This window comes from Corvus kubaryi, unplaced genomic scaffold (genome assembly GCF_017639235.1).
Source record: "Corvus kubaryi isolate FWS band 111438036 unplaced genomic scaffold, C.kubaryi_AGA036_p1.0 67, whole genome shotgun sequence".
Lineage (NCBI taxonomy): Eukaryota > Metazoa > Chordata > Aves > Passeriformes > Corvidae > Corvus > Corvus kubaryi.
The window spans coordinates 4,802,127-4,827,356 of record NW_024582055.1 but is presented as its reverse complement, the minus strand read 5'-3'; the positions used below and the strand labels follow the sequence as shown (position 1 = coordinate 4,827,356).

General features: G+C 42.1%; 1 long non-coding RNA gene across 1 annotated transcript in view; it reads left to right on the top strand.

Moving 5' to 3' along the window:
• The window catches only part of LOC121674347, a 32,609-nt gene extending 17,771 nt beyond the window's left edge, over positions 1-14,838 (top strand). The window contains exons 2-3 of the long non-coding RNA XR_006019587.1: positions 12,729-12,838; positions 13,251-14,838. This is a non-coding gene — a long non-coding RNA (uncharacterized LOC121674347). The remainder of the gene's footprint in view (positions 1-12,728; positions 12,839-13,250) is intronic.
• The last annotated feature ends 10,392 nt before the right edge of the window (positions 14,839-25,230 follow it).

The window sequence follows — 25,230 nt, the reverse complement described above, 5'->3', positions numbered from 1 at the left end:
GTCTCAAGATCACTTGATAAGACAGTAGGAGTCCTGGGAGTTATTTCTCTTGCTGAATCACACACTTCTGCAAATTGGTGTTTCATACGTGCTGTGGTTCTAATTTGACTGTAGTCAAACAGGCACAGTGAACCTCACATGGATTAGAACACGAAGGAGGACTAGTGAGCGAGTTCAAAATGAACATTTGCTGATATGTAATGCCTGCACCAGCCCAGTGATATGGGAAACTAGCAGATATGATAAGGAATGTGAGCCCTTTGCTGGAACCTTTGCAATGGTACAGCCTTTCTGCAGTCAGATGATTTCGGGACACACCTGAAACCCACGGAATGCAAGTCATGATCTGCTTGACTCCAGGGAGGTTCCCATGAAGTCCTGGGAGAGGGAACGGCAGCCTTTAGCAGCTATTGGAGATACAGATGGGATTTCTTTTGGCCTCGAGTCATGCATATGCACCTTCATATGGAGGCTGCTGATTTTCTATGCTCTCAATCTGGCTGTACTCCTGGTGATGGGCAGGCCAAGGACAGAGGGACTGCAGTGTTCCCATCCTTCATGCACTTCTCATTTCTGTTCCCTGTTACACACTTGTGTCACATTTAGGGCAGAAGCAAGCACGGACTGCAGGGAGCAATGTATGTTGTTATTATTTCATGAAACATGTTGGCTTATGATTTACTGAGAGCAAACCTGACAGCTTCTTAATCTTCTGGGTGGCATCATAGCTAACTTTCCTGCTCTCAGCGCTTCTCAGTGCTCCATTCACTGCTTGGCAATTAGTGCCTGCTCCTCTGAGGTGCTGGGCAACCACAAATCCCGTTTAATTCCGTGGAAATTAAGTACAGAACTGCACGGTTCCTCCGTGTGCCTGTCACAACAGCGGTGCAAAGTACCACTTTCAGGGCAGAATAAACAAATGGTGATATAATAAATGATACAGTCATGGAGCCATTAAGGTTGGAAAAGACCTCTAAGAGCATCGAGTCAAACCATTGACCATTAATCACTAATATACGTTAATAGCTCACTAGGCAACGACAACACATGTGAGGAGATCGTACTTGTGCTGTCAAACCCATCTGGAGGAGCTTGAAGTGAGGTTGTCAGCCAGGACCCCCTGAGCAGCATTTTCCAGGATGAACACCCCAGCTGGCAGCTCACACTGAGCTATTAATGTCACCCATGTCAACACTGGTGGCAGGGCCAGGATCGGTGATGCTCAGAGAGGGGCTGCAGTGCTGGGCTCGTGGTGTTGTCCTTCCCGAGCCCACCAAGCCAGGCCAGCTCTTGAAATCAGCCAGCAAAGCAGGGGGAAACCTCGTGGCAGCTGCACAAAGCTGCTTTGGAGCACGTTAACAAGCCAGAACGTATCTCCATGCATACATTTCTCCCTGGTCTGTAACAGGGGAGCGATTGTCTCACACTTAGCTGTGCACTACCCATGGCTAACGACTTACACTACTTAAAGAAGCAGGCAATCCCCCTTCCCAGAAGCAGTTGTAACATTGTGAACAAATATCCACAGGGACAAACTTTTTTCCTTTCTTTTTCCCTTTTTCCTTTTTTATTCTAGTCTAATCAGAAGCACTGCAGATTCAGCCATCTATAAAAGCGTGCCCCCGAAAGGAATTCGATTTATTTTTGCAAAATGAATGTGTGGCTTTTATTATGCATGGCAGGTATGGTTGGAATCCAAGTAGGAAAATTGTATTTTACACTACAGGCCCTTGGGTAATGAATTAAATGGTAACACCAACATATCTAGCGGTGAAAAATACCACACTATGGAGACACTGTCAAGAGAGCTGAGTACACAAACTGGCAGAAGAGCAGATAAACGTTTTTTTCTGTTTGTACCTGTATTATTTAATGATATTCACTTTTTTTTTTTTTTTTAAGGAAGGAGATACCTGTGTTAGAATAAAAGTTAAATTCTGGTCTGCTTCATCTATGTAGCATCCTCACACCCTGCTCCCTTGATTGTACAGCTCTGGCATCCCCTGGCTGCACCCCAGACACCACAGTGTGGAAGGGGAAAAAAGGCAGGCTTGGGACTCCTCCTGGAAGAGAGTCAGGATGAAAGAAGGGTATCCAGACCATGAAATCAATACATAGGAAGGTTTTTTAAGTGGTTCTGCATCTGCTTTATGCCAACACTTTAGCGAAGGTTTGGTTTCTGGTTGGGGTTTTTTTTTTGTTTCTTGCTTGGAGAAGTATCAATGCCAAGCCTGGCTGAGCATCCATGCTTTCCCATTTCCAAAAGGCCTTAAGCTTGCAACAGCATTTTGCCTTTTGGGGAGAAAATTTTTCATGAAAGAATTTAACTTCAACAGTTGCAGCCTGGAGCAAACCAGGATTATCTCCAATCCGATGGGGGTTCAGAACCTTATCCCAAAATACCACTGACCCTGCAACCTTTGGGTGCCTGGTCGCTGGAGCAGGATACCAGAGGGCACTGCTTTCAGTAAAGCATCTTCACAGTACTTAAGGGATTATTGGCAACATGTGGCTGCTGTCCTTGTATCCATCTACCAAAGGAAAATTGTCCTCTCCCCTCTCTTACCCTTCTCATCCTTCCGGATAGCTGCAGGTTATAATAATTGCTTTATTATAATTAATAATTTATATTCATATGTCCCTCCGGTTGTGTGTTGGCTACAGCAACCTGAGTGGGTGCTATCCTCCAAAGTGCCACTTGGTTATTAATCATTAATATCCTACAGCAGAAAAGCAAAGTTTTAGCACTAGGGTCACACAATAGGTTATTTAATACAGAATCAACAGTGCATTCAGGTAGGTCTTTGTTTCTCTCTCCAGCACTGGAGGCTGTGAAGAGGGAAAGACATGGATTAAATTACACTTTCTAAGTTGTATCTTTTCACATTAATAAGAAAATTAACTTCAGGAACTGAATAAATAAAGAGCAGGTAAGGGATGAGTGAGAGCTGAGACTGCACCGTGAGACGTTGGACTTGAGACTCACTGTGTAAATAAGAGAATTACTGGCAGAATCCTCCACTTTTCCTCTCATTCCCACAATCTTCTCACTCAGGCTGTTACCAAGGAGAGGGGAATGAACCAGGATTTCCCATCATAGCTACTTGCCCCTTTCTATCCCCCTGCTTTTCAGGGAGCTCTGAAATAAATCATAGGCTGAATTTAATATGCCAGTCGTAACAATCTGTGGGCACTTCTGCCTTCACCAGCCAGCAGTGTGCATTTCTACCTTTGGCCTTAGTGGGAGCCTTTGGATTCCCTCCTGTTAAAAGCAGCAATGGACCTTCCAAACATGTCTGCTCTTCCAGGAGTATTAAGAATACATCACAGCCCCAACACTTATATTATTCCTTATATACAGCGCCCTTCATCCAGGAAGCTCAAAGAGAGAAAATCCTAGCCCACATCCAAGTTTAATGTCTTTCTTCAAATATATGTAATTTACCTGCATTGGCAGTGGAATATCAATATACCTGGCTTGATTGGTCTCGTTATTTTTGTTCAAATCCAAAGGAAAATTATAATTTTATACTGCAATAAATTTTAAGGGATTTTTAAAAACAAATGTTCAACATAAGTTGAAGAGACCTTGTCCAATGTTAATCTTGATTGCAAACTCACTATTTTTAATTTTTACCCTGTTTTCAGTTTTTCTGTAGGAGATCAGAGAACCTGGCACGATTTAAAAGCAATTTTGCATTTCTACTTTCCAGGGCAATAGCTATGCTTCAGTAAGTTCTTTTTCATCTGATTTACCAATTACAACGAAATATTGCATGATATCTAATCACTTACAGAGGGCCATTTTTAAAAGAAATATTTAACTTCTCAAAACCCAAAATGCTTTCAGTTATCTCAAAAATAGACTCGGAAAGCTGTGTCAGTATTTTAAGGAAAATGAAGAACAGGAGTCTGCTAATTCTTAATTTATTTAGGTTTTAAGTCCTGGATTTCTGCCTGGATGCCGTTTCCTCTGAACCACCCTCATCTCCCCTCTCATTTGGTAGATATTTCAGTGCTGAAGATGTGAAGTGACACAGGGATTTCAATGTAAACAGCACTAGAAATATGTGGTGGCATCTCTGCCTCCAAGTTATGGGCGTGTGCCTGTGTGTGTCCAAGAAATTTTGGGAGGGTAAACGAAAGCGGAGCATTTCTTTTGCACAAAGAAGCTGACCTCTCTGGAAAGCGTTCTCAGGAAAATATTAATTTTGTCAAGTAGCCAATGTTCTGTCAGAACAGTTTGGATCCCATGTCTTTTAATTAGCCCTGGTGCTAATGAAAGTCCAGCTGTGGAATTGGTGTAATGTGAGACAGGGAACAATCTGAGTCCCAGCTTGAGAGTTTGCGATGCTGAGGGGACGTGGTTTCATTTTCTGAACTCAGAACATGAGTTCAATAAAGCTATTGACAAGAAGAAAGCTGCTACTTATAAATGCTTGCAGATTGAAGCTTTAAATTTGAAAATTGAACAGTTTTGATCTGGAAGTCATTTGGAAACAATAAGGTGCTATTTTTACAGCCATTTCCTAGAAATGATCGAGTCTCAACATTTAGGATTTTTAAAAATAATTTCTTATGACCATGCAGAAATGATTACTTGGGTTATGGTGATCTGGGAGTGATTTTTTCCAGAGCTTAAGCCAGAAATATTGGAAATGAAAGACTTGACAGTGCAGCCATACTCCATGGGCAGATTTCTTAAGACAGGATTTGCAAAGGTCTAAGGTAAGCCTTACATAGGAGCACCAAGACCCCTAGAATTTAATTGGTAGCTCCCCATATTAAGTCCTAATATATTATTGCTCATTAATGAGTTATCCCCTCACTATGGAGCAAGAAAGGAGGTCATTTCCTTCATTAATAACATTGGACAAGATGTAACACATGTAAAGTCATTTTGCTGAACTCATGCCACATTTTAAATCCATGCTTTCGGAACTTGCATCTGACCTGGCCATTAAGCTCTGCTAACATTTGTTCTTCACGCTGTGCCAGGGGAGGAGGGATTGAGGGTATGGAGATGAGCACAGGGCCATCTATCTCTTTTCACTATTGCCACCAAAGCTTGGAGAAAGGTTTTGCAGATAAATTAATTTTGAAATGAAGCTTTTGTCCCTCCACTTTTGCCAAAAAACACATAATTTCTGATAATCCTGGTTTTGTCCTTGCTTATGGTTGTTTCTTCTTTTCTCCTTTATGAAATCCAAGCTTCATCAGAAGTAGGATCCTCGTTTTGTAAGCAAGGGATGCTATTTTAGGAAGCGTTGGTGAGTCTGCATCATGTTCAAACAGCTGCTTAATGATTTAGCTTGTCGTCACACACTGAACAAACTCTAACACTGAGCAAATCGTTGTTATCTGATTACCTTCATTGCTTATCTGCATGATAATTTGGGAATCATTTAAATATGACAACTATTTAATCAACAATCATATATAACATGAATATGATGTTTCCTAATTTTGTTTTCGTGTACAAGTCGTATGCAATGTCTCCTATGAATGTGAAGATTAATTATACATTAATTAATAGCTATTTATAACAAAGGTCATCAAATTAGTTTCTTTGACCTCATTACCACATTGCATGCAATCTAATTAACTGATACAAAGGTTGTTTCAAATGCCTATTAGAATCTTAAAGTGTCTGATTCTCTCTATAGGTACATCTGACATTTTCTAGGAAATGGAGGCAGATTAAGGGAATTTACTTCAAAAAAACCCATAATATTCTCTGTAGGTAACAGTAGGATTCTTCTATTGAAAATATTTCCCTGAAAAAAAAGTAAAATAAACCCCACTTTTATTTTTTTTTTCAAGACTTTAGAACTGTGCCTATTTCTCCTTGACTTTTCCTTGGCAATAATGTGTATAACTACTAATGCATGAAAAAAAAACCTGATTGCTTGAAAAAAAATCACAGCATGCAACTCGCAGAAGAGCAATCATGAAGTGACACTGCTGAAGCATGGGGTTTCAAAGGAGGAAGAGTTACTTAAATGCAGACAGCACCCAGTGGAGTAATAACACCTGGGCTCAATCCGGCTCCAGAGAGGAAGTCTGTGATGGCTGCACTGCACAGATGATACTGGCACCAGTTCTGGTGCAGGTGGGGGTTTTCTTCCTCATTTTGTGTTCTTCTTGGCTTTTCTTCAGGGGTCATTTTTTGTCTTTTTGGAAAGTTGAAATCTTAAAGTACTTGAAAAAGAGACAGCAAAAAAATCAGGGCATGTCTGAAAATCTGGATGGGGACAGGGCTTTTTTCCATTCCAGCTCCTTACATATCTGCATTTAGCCATAGCATATTAACATATTTATGTGAGGAAATTCATATTAATAGCGCTCTGCTTATCTGCCAGGAGCAAAAAAGCAAATGGATGCAGAATATAAAGGAGCAACACTAGCTGCAGGATTCAGACCCATGTGCCTAAGAAAGGAACAACACAGCCTATTCTTATATCTCTTGAGCCTGGCATATCAATGAAAAGAGAATTTAGCCCTTGCAGTTTAATTTTCATATCAACCATTACACCTATCTTGGAAGGTGTTAAATATTAAAAACTAGCTAAAAGGTTGTACAAAACTAGATTATTTGACATTCTCATGCTCATAATTTTAGGCGTTTTTTAAATAAGGTAATTGGGTTTGATTGCCTGATTACAGTTTTTTTGTTAGAAGAATCTTTTCCCCTGATAAATAAAAATCAATGCATCACTGAGATATTTAATCTTTCTAAAAAAACCCTTCCTGATAAAATCTCACTAGTTTGTCAATATTCTTAATGATTTGCATGAAAAAATAAAGGAGGCCCTCTCACAGGAAGATAAACTCTGCAAGCCTTCATCCTGGGGATAAAAGATGCATTCCCATATGCTGATGCTGTGCTGTTTCACTGCAGATCAATACACTGATCACAGCAGTGATGGTAATTACAGAGCCTTTCCTCTGGGAGCTGAGGATCCTCCATGGCATCAGCACAACCCAGAAGCCTTTGACATCTTCCATCAGGAGGCTTTGAAACAGTGAAAAGCAGGCAAACAGACAAAACACAGCCACTGTTTTATGGAGGGTCTCTTGTTTTCTCCTGTTTCCTTTCACACACCTCTGTTAGTTCAGCATCACGGACACAGTCTCCTTCTCTGGAGCTAATCAGTGCAGAGACCTTGTAAAAATTATCTTTTTCTTTCTTTTTTCTTTTAATCTGAAATCAGTTTAGGTTCCTGCATTGTGCTTTTTAAAAGCAGGGAAAATAGCTCCCCTCACCTTTTTGTCTCTTTTTGTTTTGAAAAAAGTAGATTTTTTTTTCTGAAAAATGTGAAGGTTTAATGTTTAGGAGGCATTTGGCTTTGCATGAAAACCTAACTGGCATTTTCATTTTAGTCTCTGTATTCAGAAACATAACTTTTTGCACTATAAAGAAAACACTAAATGTCTGTGGGGTACCACAATATTGATATGGTGGAATTTGGGAAGATTCTGTGTTTCTGGGTTGGTTTTGATCAACTCAGTCACAAAAGAAATTATTCCATGTAGCAAATATCCCTATCACACTCTCAGGAGTCATGCAGTGGTCTGTGGGATTTCTCATCCACCACAGTAACCTGTTTTCTCTCCAACTTCCATGCCTTGTATTCCAGTCTCTCCAAAGCTGGGGCTCTAATGCTGAGCTTGTTCTGAGAAATAGCCATGATCTCTTCCAGACCTATAAAAATAAATCTGATACAGTACTCTTAACAACCTGTAACTCCAAGTATTTAGTTGAGGTTGGCAAGACTTTCCCCTCTAGGGGAAAAAATAGTTTGTTAAACTGGTAACTGCTGGAAGCAGTGAAATATTCTGATATGTAGAGGCAGTAGTTAAATGAAAGCTATTGTAGATGATTTGTTTGTCATGCTTTTTGATCAAAAGAAGAAGAAAGTGTAGCAGAACTAATATTTTCAAATGTTTTCAGAAACCTTATTAGTTGGGTTTGATGTAAAGGCAGAAAATATGAATTAAAGATACAGGATCTAAGTTTGTGTAAAGAATGTTTTCCAAAATCAGCAGGAGACAAATCTGAAATGTCTGAGAGGTTTCATTTTCCATAAGCTCTCAGAATTATCTGCTGTTAATCACAACTCCCTTAAACCTGCCTGCTTAGGGATAGGACTGCATGTCCCAGATACTTTGTCTTCCTCTTGAGTCTGAACAGAAACAGCCTGAGGATGGATCATACACAAGTATGTGAAGGGGTTTCTTTCTCTCTGAAAAATAAGATGCAGAACTGTGTAACAAAATGGGGAAAACGGATTCTTGACTGGAAGGTGGATGTCTCCTTCCCACTTCATCCCTGCACATCCCTGCACAGGGGCCAGGCATTCCTCCCTAGGTGTGACAGAGATCTTTTACGTTGCAGGTAAAGGGGCTTTTAAAAATTCACAGGGTGTGGAAATTTTTAGTTCCAAATTCTATTTCAAAGAAGAAAATATTTAGCTTTTTTTTTTTTTTTAGAAAATAATAAAGATATAATAACTATTCAATGTCTTTCTGAGCCTTCAACCCATCATTCCTTATGATTTTTTTACCACCAGCTATGCTCAGGAGCACCTTGAGAAAGTCATTGAGTGCTGCACTTCATTGGGAACATTGAAAAGTCATTTGTGCTTTTTAAAACAAACCTGGGAAGTATTTTGGTTCCTTAAGGTGACCAATGAACCTAAGTGGAAGCCTGCTTCCATGAACACTGAAGTTATTAGTAGGGAAACAAGTTGGAATATTTTTCACAGCACTCATCTTTTGGATCCATGGCTTTTCTCTTCCCCTTTATGGCACGAGGCCATTTTGGGCAAAATGAGAAGTGAAGCTTAATAAACACAACTCTCCATTGGCTCTGCTTCATGCAAGCGAGCTAGCAAGAATTAAAGTCCTTAATGGATATTAAATGGGGGTTGAAATGAGCTTTCTGCTTATTAGCACAGTGGCTTATTATAGAGTTGGTTGCCCTCCATAAAGTGCTCACCTGCCTCACCTCCCAGGCTGGTGCTGGAAACCCCAGCTCCCATGGATTAACTCAGATTCCCTCACTGAGCACTCTTACAGGAAAACTCCTTTCAGAAGAAACACAGGCGTTGTCTTCCTGAGATTTGGGTGGAATTTGCTATTTCACTGAGGTTATCACGTTCTCCCCTTTGATGTCTCTTTATAGGGAGTCTTTAACGCCCCCCCCCCTTCGTTGCCAGGAGTCAAAGGTTAAAAAAAAAAAAAGAGTTCTCAGGGTTCTTTGAGTTTTCCTCCTCTGTCTGTTATACCATACATGTCGTGCTGAATTTTTAGGGTGGCTTTTCCTGACCTGAATGCAACTATCACATTTTTGGGTCCCTCCTTGGCTTGAGGTAGAGATGAAGGAGATCAGAATGGGACCTAGAGTTTTTCTAAATGTCTGTATTAATTGTGATTTCAGTGTTGTTGATTTTTGCAAGAAATGGAGGCAGTGACTGATGTATAAAGAAAACCCTTGGAGAAAGAAAAGTGTGAATCATATAATGGTTTGAGGCCTTATAGATCTCTAGCTCCAACCCCTCTGCCCTGGGGAGGGACACTTTTCAATAGACAAGATTGTTCAAAGCCTCATCAAACCTGGCCTCAAACTCTTCCAGGGAGTCTGCAAGATTGCTGTGACACACGGGAGAATGAGCTACTGCTGTGGAAATTCATACTCATGCATGCACATTTCCAAAGCAGCGGACAGCCAAGACCATCTCCAGCAGGCAGAGAAGAGGTGTCTGGGCTGTGAAACCAGCAGGACTTCATGGACCTGGATCCGGTTTCCACCTCTGCTCCCTCCACGTTTTCTCTCCATGTGCTCATTGCTGGAGCAGGCACTCAACTTTCCATGGCTCACAGCTGTCCCAGCCAAGTCCGTTTATCAGCTCCTACAAAGCTGCATCTAATCTGCACTTAAATACTTACAGGTTCTCTCCCTTGTTTGACACAGGTAAAATATTATGAACTGCGAGGGGTTTGGCAACTGCAGTGCAGGCTGACATAAAATATGTGAGCAGCAATTCGCATAAAATAAGGGAGCTAGAGATTAGTGTATATGGTTGTATGAATAGAGTTGCAGGTCCTTATTTGAGGGTTTAAATACAAGATGTGAAAAATCATATGTTTGCCAGCATGGAAAATACTTTCTTATGCATTGTGGAAATCTGGGAGGAAATTTTTAGCTCCAGCTGCAGTAACTGGTGTTGTGGCCATGGGTTTCAGTCAATCTGGATTTTTCCTCAGTTTTTTTTCACTGGAGACAAAAAACTGCAGTTATGTACATGATGTTGGCCAGTGGCCTGTGTTGCACACTCAGCAGAAATGGCTGTAGCTATGGCATAACTCACAGTTACGGCTTGGACTCAACAAGAGGCACTGAGTAAGGCTTGTGAAAGGAGCCAACAATTTTCTTCCTCTCAGACTGAAATTTCTGCAGCAGCCTTGGCATAGGAATTATGAAATGATTCAAAAAGCAAAATATTTATTAAACAAATTACCTAAGGAGAACAATGGAAATTTTCTGTCTCATTTTTAAGTGACAATCCTGGCAGAGGCACTCAACAGCTTCTCTCATTTTAGAAATGTAGCCTGGTTTATAAATCATTCATCTGTGTTAACATGTCCAAGCTTGGGAGGAGTTTAGGAAGGTGTTTGTTTGCCATCATTACCTGGACCCCTGGGTATAAAGACCTTTTCCTGCACTGAAGCACAGAATATGTCATGTTCCTTGTCTGCCTCCTTCTCTTCTCTCCCTACGCTTGCAGTACTGAGGCTGGAGCAGGCAGAGGCAAGGTCTGGTCACCACACATAGCTTTTGCTTAAAAAGTCCAGAATTTAATTATTTTGCTGAATATCAAGGATTTTAAATTTTTTTTAAACTCATCCCAGAATTGGGATTATTATTATAAGTGAGACCATGGAAACAAGAAGTGACTCTAAAGGCAGCAGAGGAGAGCAGGAATGGAGCTGGTGGGAAGCATGGGGGGTCCTTTGGCTGATGGATTATAGAGAACATTGGCTGGTGAGGGTGAGGTGACCACATCAGCTTGCAGACAGGGGACATGAGGGTCTCCCTCAAGTCCAAGCATGACAAGAATGGGAACCTTGGAAGTGGATGGCAGTGTTGCTTGGCGCTCTGGAAGAGCCAAGCACCCGGAGGGGTGGCGAGGAATGAGCGCTGTTGGGTGTTAGTGGAAGGGACCTTGGTGGGAAGTGGGCATCTTTGCAAAGCAGTGCCAGGGAAGTTACAGCTGCTGAGATGGGAGGTAAGGGGACAGCTGTAGGGGATTTCTGTGGTTTGAGCAGAAGGAAAAGGCCAGGTATCAGAAAAAAGCTGTGGGGGAGGAAGCCAGAGGCTTTGGGTAAGACATGCGCCCACAGCGCAAGGTGGCTGTGGTTTATTTACCTTGGAAAGGCTCTCAGCACTTTTCCCTACTGAGAAAGTTAAACACCATGAGTGTTAATTACAGAGCTTCAGGAGGCAGAGGAATTAGCAGGAGTGGCTAAGTGAAAGCTTGGCTCTTCCCTCTCCTGAGGCTGATGTGGCTCTTCCCTCCCCACTCCATGTCTGCCTCTGCATTCCCTCTGCCAGAGGCAATGGAGGGCAAAAGATTGTGAGTGTGAGGTCAAGGCAGGAGCTGCTCCATCCACCAAGCTGGGCACCCATCCATCCTCCAGCCTGCCTCTCGATGGAGCTGCCAGGGGATCACCTGCCCCCGGAGGATCCCCCCTGTGGCGATGGACAGCAGATCCCGCGCTGCCACATCAAAGTCTGTTTGCTCATTTCAAAAGGCTTTGGACTCAATACTGAGCTACACAACACTTAGGTGTTGTCTGGCAACTTCCTCCTTCTGTGACAGGCTGATGGTAGGTTTGGACTTTCATCTCCGGGCCTTCCTTTGTCTCCTGGATGAATTGGGAGCTGACCTGGGCCAACAGGAGAGTCTCTCATCGGGGAGATGAGCCAAGGTGCTGCATTTCCATTCTCTCCACACCTTCTGTGATGTGGGGCTGCGTGCATAATCTCCCAGGCTGTGGAATAGAGATGCTCAGTCTTTTCCTGTGTTCCTGACATAAATTTCCATTTCTCATATTCTTCTAGGCCACACTCTAGTGAAGTACTTTTTTTTTTTTTAATATATCACTCAGCATATCATTGTGAAGCTCTAAAAACAAGTAAAAATATCCCAGTTTTGACCTCTCAATCAGCACACATGAGAAAGGCATCCACCATGATTACTGGAACTCGTAAATGACCTTATGAGACTGCTGGAGATAACTCCCTGAAATTATATTAATTTCTTCTTCAACACTGTTATTTTCTTCTGTGTCATATGCAAGATGATTAAATGAAGGTCACCTAAGGTCAAAATATCTGTTCAGCAGTTTCTAGCCCATTTCCACACACATGCTCTGTGAGCAGGGGTTATAAACATGACACCAATTTCAATTATATATAGTGATGCCTAAGAAATAATGAGCTGATTTATGAGGGCTGTACATGGGGCTGGAACACATTTATTCAGTCGTGGACTCTTCAGGAAGATTAGTGCCTCTAGTGCACTGTATACTTTGGAAATGTGCAACATCTCAGGATATCAGCAGTAATACAGTATTATAATGTTAATATAATGTAGTTCCACTTCTGTGATGCCCTATTAATCAATCCTTTCAGTGATGTAACTCTGCTTATTTATGGACAGGAGATCCACCATTTAGGAAGAGCTCTCCTTTTTCTGAAGATTATTTGCCATTTTCATTTGTGAAAACAACAGAACCAAAGAAGAACCAGCTTTTCTTTGGAATAAAACAGGTATTTTCTTTATTGATAATTCAAATAATTAGATTATTTTGGTATACGTCCTTTGAAGAACAAACAACAATGCTATTCAAATAAACTTCTAGTTTATGGAGAGCATATTTTCACCCTCTATTAGTTTTCTTAGCTGCAGAGTTTTAGTTTATCACAGAAGAGGATCTGCACAGATATTTCTGAATTCATAAAACAAAAACAGGTCCTGCAAACCTAAGCTGAAGCTTGAAAATGTATTTTCTTCTAAGCTCTCCAGTATTTCTACTGTGGGAAGAATATAAAAAACGCACCTCTTTATAGATTTAAAATGCCATGGTTTAAAAAAATTAAAAGGCATCAGGAAAGAAACAAGGAAGGGTGAGAAAGGGAATAACAGCCTAAAATTTTGTACCAAATTTCAAAAATGTTTCAGGTATGAACCAACCCATTAAAGGTGAGCCTCCATCGGTCAAGATGAAGAAAGGCTGCAATTCCTGGACAGAAAAAAAACAAGCAGAGAAAATGAGAAGAGCTTCAAATAAATAATTAATAATAAACAAATGAATGGATAAATAAATAAGTTCTGAAATCTTAGCAGATTCATCCCGCTGAGATGCAACGTGTCATTTTGCCTTCAGCGTTTCAGAATTCACCTCAGTAATAATGTATTGCATTCACTACTTAAACCCCTTATTTTTAAAATTAAAAAAAAAAAAATCCAGCAAATACTTGCCTGATAGAGCACTTGTCTATCTGAGAGTACGTAATTAGCCCCTTCCCTCAGCAACTGCTACCAGCTCCTGTCAGAGACAGGGGAGAGGAGAAGGTGTTTCAAAGGCTTGTTCTTATGCTTCATGGATTTTCTAATAGATTGAAAAAAACTAGAAAATGATGATATTGTTAATGCCATCAGGTCCCTGGAGAGCTCTGCCACCACTCCTCCTGTACCGGCAGCTTAAAACAGTCCTTGTAAGTAATAAATCATAATTAATAAAAATGACGAGAAAACACCATGTCTGAGCCTTCCCATTTAAAAGGGGAAGTAATTGTGTCCCAGTAGCCCTGTGTAGTGCTGTGGAGGTGTTGGGCACAGGAGGAAAGCCCAGAGAGTGTCCCTGTCACATCTCTCCCTGTTCCCAGCGATGCTCCCGCTGGGAATGCCAGCAGTGGATTTGGCTCGCTGGTTTTCACTTAGTGGAAGTCAGGAGCAATTATCACCCAGGAAGACAAAGGGATGTTGATTAATATAAAAGAAAATGGTAAGTGTTTTCTCTGGTAATTTACTTTCAGAGAGGTTGGGATGTGAGGAGTCCCTGCAGGAAGGGGAAGAGCTGGTGCTCCCTGCTCGGAGATTCGTCATGATGTTTGACACCTCTACCTTTTTCTGCTGGCTTCAGTAGTTTTTCCAAGTTCATCTGCATTCAAAGCACTAGTCTGGGTGAACAACTGTAATAAGAGAGAGGGCTAAGCTTGGAGAGATCATGCTGAGGCTTGGATTACTTGTTTCTCTTCCAGCAAGGATTTAATGCACACTTACAGTCCAAAACTAGGCTGTCCAAGAAAAAACTAACGCTGTTGCCATGGATTTAACATAGATTTTGGAAGAATACATACTAAACCAATGTTTAATACTATTGTAAACCCTGCACTGAGGTGTTCATTACTCAGCTGTGACTTTCCCCTTTGAAATGTTTCACCAGTTACTTCCCATTGCTGCCACCAGTGCTGGATTCCTGCTGAACAGGATCCCTCTCTGGAGACAGGGATGCTGCAGCTCAGGTATCTAATTGCTGATCTAATTGCTTGATCAACAGTCTAGTTGTTGATCAAGATGTATCCCACTAACCAAAAAAAAACCCAACAAAGACCTCAAAAAACCGAAAAACAACCCCCACAAAAAGTCATCCCAAGACAGAGTTTTTATTCAGCCATGTGTCCTTGCTCCCATCAAGCAGTGCAATACAACGTAATATTTCCGCAATAAAATATTGAACATTTTCAATATTTCCAACATGCTTATGGTTTTGTTGTTCTTCCTGCTTCAGAACAGTATGACTTCATGAACAAGGAAATCCAGTGGACTGTCCTGGGAGTTGACTCAGGGGAAGAGTGGATTGCTGAGTTTTTCCAGTCAAAATAACTTGTATAGGTAACCCAGAATTGTTGTTTCATTTATGACTCTGAGGCTGACATTTCACAAATCTTGCCTCAAACCAAACACAGGGATGACCCAGAGTGTGATCCCGAATGTTTTTCCCTCTGTTTCCTATCAGGCATGTCTCAAAATTAAAATGTCAGTCTATTAGTAATCATAGGTGGGTTCTTGCCAAGAGGGAATAATGGGATAAGGGCTTGGCATCTTCTGGGCTGCTAGACCCGCTTAAGGAGGAGGATGTGGAGATGCACCCTCACCTCCTGACCTCACCCTGGTCATTCCCTGGCTTGAGGGAAGGAAGAAGAGGAAGCTGGGAAGTTGGGTTCTGCCAGGTCCCTGCCCTCTCAGAGGCTTTCTGGTGCTGTTAGGATTTGGGCTGGGATGTGAATCGGGGTCCAGTGGCTTCCCCACCCTTGCAGAGGGAAGGAGGTGTCTAAGCCCAACCCTGGACGCTCCCTGCTCCAGATGTCCCAGAAACTGCTTTTGCCCAGTGTTTCTATTTAAGAGATATTTGAAACAAGCTTAGCATTGCCAAGATAAAACTAGTTACAGGATTTTTCTCCACTCACGCCCACACGAAATCTTTTCATTTGGAGGTCATTGCAGGGATTTAATGGTGCTCAATGAGGGGTTTTTTCACAAATGTGGAACCAATCTGATCTCAGTTCTTACTTATGTATTGCTGGGACATCTCATCATGTGGCACTGAGATAAGTTTGGCATCAGCAAAACCAGGGGATTTCTATTCTGTCAGAGAACCCATTTTCCTTTCTTCTTTTGTTTCCCATAAAATCCTGTTAGGGCAGAGCTGAGTTCTTTAAGCAGGCTGCAAATTCATTGAATCAACACTGTTTGTGCTCAGCTTTTCTTCCTCACACTCCATTAGGAGGTGGAAACACTTGCAGCAGAAAATCTGGCACATGGCAAGAGAGCAGAACACTGAGATTTTATAACCAAAACTAATCCATGGATGTAACTCCCCATGATCTTTGAAATTTATTGAACGGGAGGCTGTACTGAAGCCAGCATAGAGCTGACACCAAAGCAAAAGGATTGTTTTGCAAATACTCTTTTATTTGTGCCAAATAATTTCCTTATAAAGATATTTATATATATATCTATAAAATAACTTTTTTATACTTCAGTCTAGTAGCAATTGAGCTATTACCTACAAGAGCCACTTTGAGGACCAAGCTGCGTCACAGCACTGATGACATGTGATCTCCAGTGATACTGTACTGTGCCTACATGCAGAATGGACCAAATGCTCCAGCTTCCAAAAGAGATGCTGTTGTAGATTCAGCCAATTTTCTCAATGAGTTTTTATCACAGAAGGAACTGTTTCAGCAGATTCACCCTCTAAATAGCATGGCCTTGTTCCCTCCCCCATAATACTTTTTCCATGCAGCCATGTTTATAAGCAACTGGGAAAAATCTCCCATTAGTCACCAATAAAAACAAGCATCCTTGGCAACTTTGACTGCTCGAGAAATGTCTGACTGCTCCATCTGTATAAAAGATGCTGTCCAGATCTCCTGATGATGCACAGAGCTTGCCCTGATTGTAAGGGCAAATCACTAGCTGTGTTAAGGAGACAAAATTAAATCAAATTTTAAAAAAAGTCCAGTTCTATGAGAAAAAAAAAAGTCAAAAGAGGAGTTTATATTTTCCTTTTTTTTCCCCTCACTGCTCTCTGAGGTGTCATCTGGCTTTCTCCTGACAATGTCTTACAGGGATGCCCTGTGCTGCTGTGGGAGACCACGGGCACAAAGGTCTCGATGCATTCAGTATTTTCTCTTTTTTCCCTAATTTCACCACTTAATCTAAGAGCACTGTTTTACAGGACAGCCCAGAGAATTCTCACCAAATTTACCATATTCCCCAGAGCTTTTAAGAGGTGAAACAGAGTTTATTGCTTGAATCACAGAAGTTATATGTCACAGCTATGCAACTGTATCAATCACCTCCTTTCAAAGACTCTCAAGAGAAAAATTGAAGCCATCATCCTCATTAATGAGGTAAATGCCCTTGGGACAACTGATGGTTGAAATATGGTGTGTTATTTGTCCTGCCTCCTGTGGACATTAAGATGTGTTTCACTGTGCTGATGTGAATTGTAGATACAAATAAACACAATCAGAGGCAACCTCCTACTATAACTTCTCAAATCTCTTAAAAATGAAAGCTCTCCCATTTGAGGAAAGCTTTTAATTTCTCTGGTGTCCACCTATCACTTGCTCCATCCACCAGTCCTGAGCTGTCAAACATTTTGAATTGCCTTGTCTATATGCTCTGGGACTTTATAAGAGAAAAAACTGCAAGTTTGCTATTATTACGTAAGATTTTGACACCATTTTATGCCTGTTTTTTTCTCCTTGTCCCTTAAACCTTTACCTAAGAGCTGCTTCAGGTCTGTACTTCATAAGCTTCATAAGTCTTGAAACATTTTTACAGGAATAATAAGTTCACGTGTTAAGTACAAATACCAAGGTTTAACAAGTTCAATCTCTAATATGAGGTAAAGACGAAAAGAAGGGGAGAAATGAAAACAGAACACCCAACCTGAGTATGTTCCTTGTGAGAGGTATCCACCACTAGCACTCAGGTGAAAAGGTAATTATCTCCACCTAACACTATAGTAGAATCTAGCCCTCATATCAGCATTTAAAAACTAGCAGTGAACAAATCTCTCTGCTTAATGACTCATATGCAATTTGAAATGGAAATAGAATAATATGTTTGAAGTCTGTATTACGCATTTAAATAGATTAAAGAGAGACTAAACAATTAGTGATAATATGTGTGTGCATTAATGCAGGAGAGGATCAAGTCTTTCAAGTCTTTTAGATTGCTCAGAGGCCTCCCTGGTTTAAAATTGGGAGGAGAGCTGGCTCACTAAAGGATTAAAATACATTATCCTACAGGGTAAATTCATTATTCCTAATGCACCAGGATATTTTTGATCCTCAGATGAAAGTTTTGCAGGCTTAGATAAGTAGATTGTTTTGTATATCTGAAGAATTAAAAGGGATTTGTCCTCCAAGAGAACAGAAAATGAAGCAGGGGGATGTCCTGATTAGCAGCAGAGCTTTAAAAGCAGGTAGTGTCTCACTCTTATACAGGCATTGGTGGTGGTATCAGGGATGGGGCTGGTGTCTCCAGGATGCTGGAGCTGCAGTGACTCTGGAGCACACAAGTAGGATCTGTGCCATGGCTTATTCCCACCCTGAAGTAGTGGCAGGAATGGGCTCTGCCTGGCTTGCATCAGAGAAGTCCTGACTGAAGCAATATGGTAATTATTTACTGTACAGAGCTTTTTAGCAAGCGTTCTGCTATAAATATTTAGTTGTAACACTGTGATTCTTTCCCTGGCTCCAGCGCTGCAAACTGTAGTTAAATCTTTTGTTATTATATTTCCCCTCTCTTGAGAGCTGCCCAGAATAACTCAAAGCAAATCTTTGTGAAGAAATGCTTGTTCCACTACCTAAGAGGAGTACCATAACGTTTGTGCTGCGTGCATAAGGAAGCCAAGTTTTGAAAATCAAGTTGTGGGTTGTAGGCATGGGAAAACACATGCTTTTCAGCTTTGGGAAATGAGTAAATTAAAATTGCAATGGCCTGATCTTTCTCAAACTGCAAAACATACACCAAAAATTTTAATTTTAAGAACTCTGATCTCCAGCTCAATATTTTTAAAATGTCCGCACCCATACTTCAGTGAAATGACTCTGCAGAGTGTGCCAGTGGCAGACCCCTGGGGTGCACTAAGAGTTTAACTGAGGAGATGTTGGTGCTGGAAAACTTGGAAAAGCTGGAGTGCTTGGGAGAATGGCTAAGCAACAGCTTGGTTTTTGGAGTTCTCATGTCATACAGCAAATGGATTTTCCTTCCAGAAGATTTTTGGGTAGTGGGATCAGGCCATTTCTGGCAAACTGGTAATGCACCCTGCTCAACAGTGTCGAAACCCGGAGAAATATGTTCAAAAATAGGATAGGTTTCACAGGCTGAGGAAGCGCAGTTGCTACAAAGAAGGGCAAACACCCAAGGAAGGAGCCTGTCCCATGTGTTAATTTAAAACCCTTCTGTAAATGGATGATAATTTCTACATTAAGTATACATGTACACACTGTTAATCTGTTTGATAAATAATTCAGTGCTATAATGCTGTTGAAAAAAAACAGGGCACTAGGCATGGATTTGGTAGTGCGTTGTATATTGTATACACCTTCATCTCTCTGTATACACCAAACCATCTTTCTTTTCTATTTTTCACCATTTAATTTTCTTTTTTTTTTTAGTAAGGAAAACTGAAGGCAAGGTCAGGTTGGATGGGGCCCTGAGCATTCTGGTCTAGTAGAAGGTGTCCCTGCCCACTGCAGGGGGTTGCAATGAGATCTTTTAAGGCCCTTTCCAACACAAACCATTCTGGAGACAATGGCAAAATTGAATTTCTCTGCCAGTGGTTTAGGGAAGGAGCCATCACGATGCAAATCAGGCTGTATTGTCCTGTATCAAACATCCTTTTTTATGGGAGAGCTCGTCCTGCTGAGGAAATAAATCATCAGATGAGAGGATGAGGGCAGTGTCAATATTAGTCTGGGTTTTTAAGCCAAATTGAGCTACAATCCTCATTCAGTAGAGAGGTTTGTTGGAAACCACCTTTCTGAGGATGGGGATCACTGTTTATTGAAGTGTCCTGCTCTGAAGGAGGGTTACATAAGCCAGGGCAGATTCCAGAAGACTTTTAAGGACATGTAATAGCTTGTGCTACACACAGCAAATTTAGAGTGGTGGAAGCCAGAGATGCTGTGCCAGAATTTGGTCAGGACTGTAAACACCCAGCCTCCAAAGAACTGCCAGAAATGGATACTGTTGGACCAGGCATGTTCTGACTTCAGAGACTGGACCCTGGGTGCTGTTTGCAGATGGAAGTTGTTGACCTTTTGACGAGCAACTTTGACATTGAGTTCATGAAGAGCGACATCCCCTCCTTTTAGATCTGTCCCAAACCTCGTGCTTGGCCTTACTTCTCACTGAACCAAATTGCATCCGAGCAAGCAGAAAAAGGGCAAGGCCCTCCTATGAAGAGAACCTTGATTTATGATTACATTCACAAATTAAAATTTTGAGTGATTCAGGCATGTTGCCATTTCTCTGTGAGGACTCTAATCACGAGGGGTTTGTGAAACCTGAATGTTTCATGGATTGCACGATGAGTTATTATCAGTCCAATGGTTCTGATCAGAAATTTTAATTTCTAATCAGTGCTCTCTGCTCCTTCTTCAGATGCTTCAATCACCCAGGTGGGACAGAAACCACACGCGAGGTCAATGGCTAATCACACAGCCACCTATGAGGCAATCCTTTATCGCTCGAGCCTTATTCATCCAAACCCTGCTGAGCATATTTATTAAAGAATACATGCTATCATGATCAGCCTGGTAATGACTCCCTTCCAACCTGGATAATTTTCAGAAGGGGAGAGGACAGTGGAAGAATCATAATTGCAACATGATGAGAATACCTCCTGCCTTCCCCTCCCTCGCCACTACAGGAGCTCAAAGGGGTAATTGGATATTCATACAGGGATAGGCTGAGCAGCTAAATCAGTCTGCACAGCAGCAGAATGCTCTGCCTTTTGTTCACAGCAAACTTGAGCCGACTGTTGCAAAGGCAATCATTTCCAAAACAGCTTTTTTTTCTGAAAAGGCATCACAGTTACTGAGATGCTTCAGAAATACTGCGAAAAAAAAAGGATTATCTGCATAGGATATGCCAAGGGATATTTGTCCATGCATAGCATTAGGAAAGCTAAATTAGGCTGCAGAAACAGGTGACAAGGGACACATGGAAGTTACCTCTGGCATTATTATCAGTATGAGCTATGGAGCCATTTTGTTGCCACAGGACTTAGCAGACCCTCTCAAACACACAAGTTACTCAAAAGACTGAGCAATTACCCCAAAGATTTAGGTGGCTTTTCTCTCAGCCGTTTATTTGTGAATGCATTTTTGACTCAAAAAGTTGACTGTTTCCGTTGTAGAATGTCAAAAGTTTAAGTGGATCCCATTGTATGTGGTATGTTGAGAGTACTGCAAATATTTATTTCAGTAGTAAATTATAATTTCCTGGTTTTCCACAGTGATTAAGGGAAAATGCACTTCAATTTTACAAAATTGTTGTCATAGTACCAGAATGAGTTTTGTTGTCTCTGCCTACATTTCCCTTTTTTTGTATTACAGGTTTTGTGTAGTCATTCCTGGAATTTTCTAACACGGCTATTTTTCTTCCTGGAAGATACCTCTACCTCAGTGCATTGAGTTGTATGACAATATCCTGAATTTAGGATCTGATCAGTAAGAGAAACAAGTATTTTCTATGACCAGTAACAGGTAGAAATAATTTGTGTTAAAAGGCACCAGAGAAAATTAACTGAAGCAACAAAGCTGGAGAGAAGAAAAGGGTAGACTGGGCAAGATCCTTGTTTCTGTGTGTCCCTCCTTTCCTTTTTATCTCTGACAACCCTGAAAAATTTGTTTCTGCCTCTAAGCACCAGCTAGGTACAGTCTGAGCAGAAACAGGATGAAGTATGCAGCACCTGGCAACATTTCTGAACTTCGAGCTGAAATGACAACCACAAAAGGACCACAAGGGAAGTGCAATTTCTCCAGGAGATTCCCTGTCATCCCTGTTAATGAATGTCCCCGTGGCACTGGGCAGGAGCTGAAGCTCCCAGGTCGTTTGGACAAGCCATGCCAGAGGTTATGAGGCTGTAATACGCAACCCGGGACGGTATCACCAGTGCTGGAAAACATTCAAGGAGGATGGACAAAAAAAAAAACCCACAAAGAAAAAAAAGATGTTGGAAGACAAGAGAAGAGAAAAGCCAAACCACACAGCTGCAAGAGGTAACAAGAAACACGTGAAAATGAAAACCACCTCCATGTATGTCAATATTTGCCATCCCCAGCAGTATGACCCGCAGAACAAAGGCGACGGGTTCCCCGCTGCCTAGTGACAGAAAGGAAAACAAACACTTCCCAGAGCCCCAGCCCGGCTGCAGCGCCCGCCAGCAATCTCTTATTTATGTATTCCGCTCCGAGGATAACCTTAGCTCCAGAAACGCCTGGCATTTCGGCACAACAAGCCCCTCTTCGGGAGGCGCACAATGGGCGGGCGGCAGGCGCGGGGCTCCCCGCTGCGGGCTGCAGGAAGGGCTGGCGCTCCCCTGCTCGCCGCGCCTGCCTTTGCAGGGCTATTACTGCTCATTCATGGAAACAAAGGAAGGGACAGAGCGCAGATGTTCCCACCTTCTTCTCCCCTGCCTCGGCGTATTTAGCGATTACCGTGAGATCCCACGCTGAGGGGGGGATGACTTCTCGCCTTCATTCTCCTATAAAAAATGCATTTGCGGGATCATTCCCAGCAAATTAGTCAAATCAATGACGCAGTTGTCATTAGATGAGAACTTAACACAAAATCACATTGCTTTTCCCATTGACTCTCCCCTCCCACCCCCGGAAACCACAACTTCTTGATTGAAACAGTACACGAGGCTGAGCCCTGGTGATGCTTCACACTGACCCTTACCCCCACCTCACAGTCCCTCCCTTCCCTGCCGCATGAGCACTCATGCCGTGGGCAGCTCAGACACCCCAAGACACCGGTGTCTTTCCGTGGAGAAGATCGGGGTTTGGCTCCCTAACCTGCCTCCAAGGTGGCCACGGGAGCTGTAGGGATGCAGGGCCAAGGGGCGGGGGAGAGCAGCAGCGCCCTTGCCCTGCAGGCTGTGCAGCGTGGCCTCAGCGTGGTGGCAAGGTGGAAGTGAGAGGTGCTGGAAGAAAACCAGGGTCTGCCAGCACTGTTCCCAGGGTCGGAGAGGGGGTCAGCCTAACTTTTCGTTTGGGATCAGCTCAGACAGTCCACATAGGTATTCTTGTCAGCCAGTCATTTATTCCTCCAGCTGCCTGGGTGAGGGACACCTCGACAAGGGGCCAGTGCTGTCCCGGGAGGACTGTGCTGTTGGTCCTGTCTCCCTCTGCTCCCTTCGGAGGGGAAGGGGGAGTGTGGGAAGATGGATTCATTTGCAAATGTAAATACTGGCTGTCAGAGAGGGCAAGGGATTAGCTTTACATAAGAAGAGAGAGGTGGCACTGCATGCTGTCAGGCTCATTAGGGAAGCAGGAACCGTGTAGCTGGGCTATTTGGTAATGATCTACCCACTCCAGCCTTCCTTTGTTTCTTTAACAACCCCTCCAGCTCAGGCCAGGCTCCCCGGGCTTCCACAATTTCCCTTTAAAATACTATAGGCCTGAAACATTTTAAGGCAGGTCAAGAAATCTAATGCACGTGCAAAAAGTATCTGTACAATCTGTATTATTTTTACAGTAAACCTACATCGTTGTCAAGCCACTTAAGCACAGAAAGGAAAATACAGCTGGGAATGGTGCTTACCATGCACACACCACAGCCAGCATCCACCAAGAGTCCTCCAGTGGTGGTTGCACTGACACGTGGATTAGATTTAGGTTGGATATTAGAAAAAAATTCTCAGAGAGGGTTGTCAGCCATTGGAAGAGGCTGCCCAGAGAAGTGATGGAGTCAGCATCCCTGAAGGGATTTAAAAGACACTTTGGGACATTGTTTAGTGGTGGATGATCTGGGAGGTCTTTTCCAGCCTAAACTGTTCCATGACTCTAAAATCCCTCACCTAGGTCAAAGCTCCCATGAAAAGTGATCCAGACAGCAGATGAGGGAGCCCTAAAGGCAGCTTTGTAGCTCCAGAAATCAGAGCTTGCTGCTGCTGGAAGAGGCCCACCCACTCTCCTCTCTAGCCCTGGCTGTACCTGCCCATCACCAGCCTTGTCTCAGCACATGATGATGTGGCAAACGGGATCAGCACACAAACCCAGCCAAAAGCCAGGCCTGTAGGAAAAGAGTGGATTTTAGCAGGATCAACACACCGACTGCGCTCACTGCACAGGCACCTGATGGAACACAAAATATCCACTGTGGAGGTGCAGCTGGAAGTGGAAGAGTGCAGGTGGGGAAGAAGGGAGAGTCTGAGGTCAGCAAAAGCTAAATTACCTTGACAGGAACTCAGACTGTGCTACCCATTTTGGGCCCAACAGGTGCTTCAGGCCAGAACAGATGTGATGTAGAAATACACCTGGGAATTTCAACATCCAGCTCCTGAATCAAGACCATAACTTTGGCTGAAACCCAATATTAAAAAAAAAAAAATCTTACCCATTACCACTAGAGCTTTCTCATTGAACCCTCTTACTTCTCCACATGCATTTATACCCATGTAAAAGCAAAATTCACTTTAAGACCTGTGTAAAAACCATCTGAAAATTGGTCTAAATTAAATACTTTTAAAGCTTTTAGGAAGGGTTTTTCTAGGCAGAGAAGTAGGTGATGGATGGATTTCTGTTCCCCTTTCCCTACTTAATGGGAGAAAAGCACATTTCTTTTTTCACAGGCACTAAGCTCCTCGTAGTGTGAAGATGGGGAGGAGAGTTAAAAATTTTTTTCTAGTCCTTCAATAAATGCATGTGGAAGATTTTCTGTTAAAAGTCCCTTTTCACATTCACACAAAGAAATTTGCATTTACATGCTTCCACGCTCAGGGAGCCTGTGGCTTCATCACCTTGTCTTCCCGACTTCGAGAGCTGAGGTCATGATGCCCAGGTGTAAGTAGCTGCAGTGTCTCATCCTCGAGGAGATAGGGTTTTGTTATTTTTGTTAACAACTGCACATTTGCTTGCAAATGCCACATTCAGGTGCAAACAATAGCATGTAGAAAAATATGAATTTTCTATAACAAGTCATTCAAACAAGACATCATTCACATCACAGCTCAGACAAGAATACATTAAAATACATGCAAAGCAGCCAAATGAGCTGTAGATTGCTATATTGATGGGTTTATTTTATTTATTATTCCTTCAGCTCTGATTTTGAGTTAATAAAGCTTTATTATGCACCTCTCTGCATTGAGAAAGAAAATAATTATATTTACTTGGAGACAAAGACACTATAATATACCCCAGACCACATAAGACGTTTTCCTGTTTCTGGAGATTCTATAAAGGCACTTTATATCACCTTGAAAAGATGTTAATTCTAGCATGGATAAAAATTATTCTCTTGCTTGTAGCCGACAGCTTGGCAAAACAAAAGAAAATCTGGATGGACTGTGTTCTCTGAAGACTGCTAAGACTCTGGATAGTGCTATTGTTTTTTGAGAGGAGAC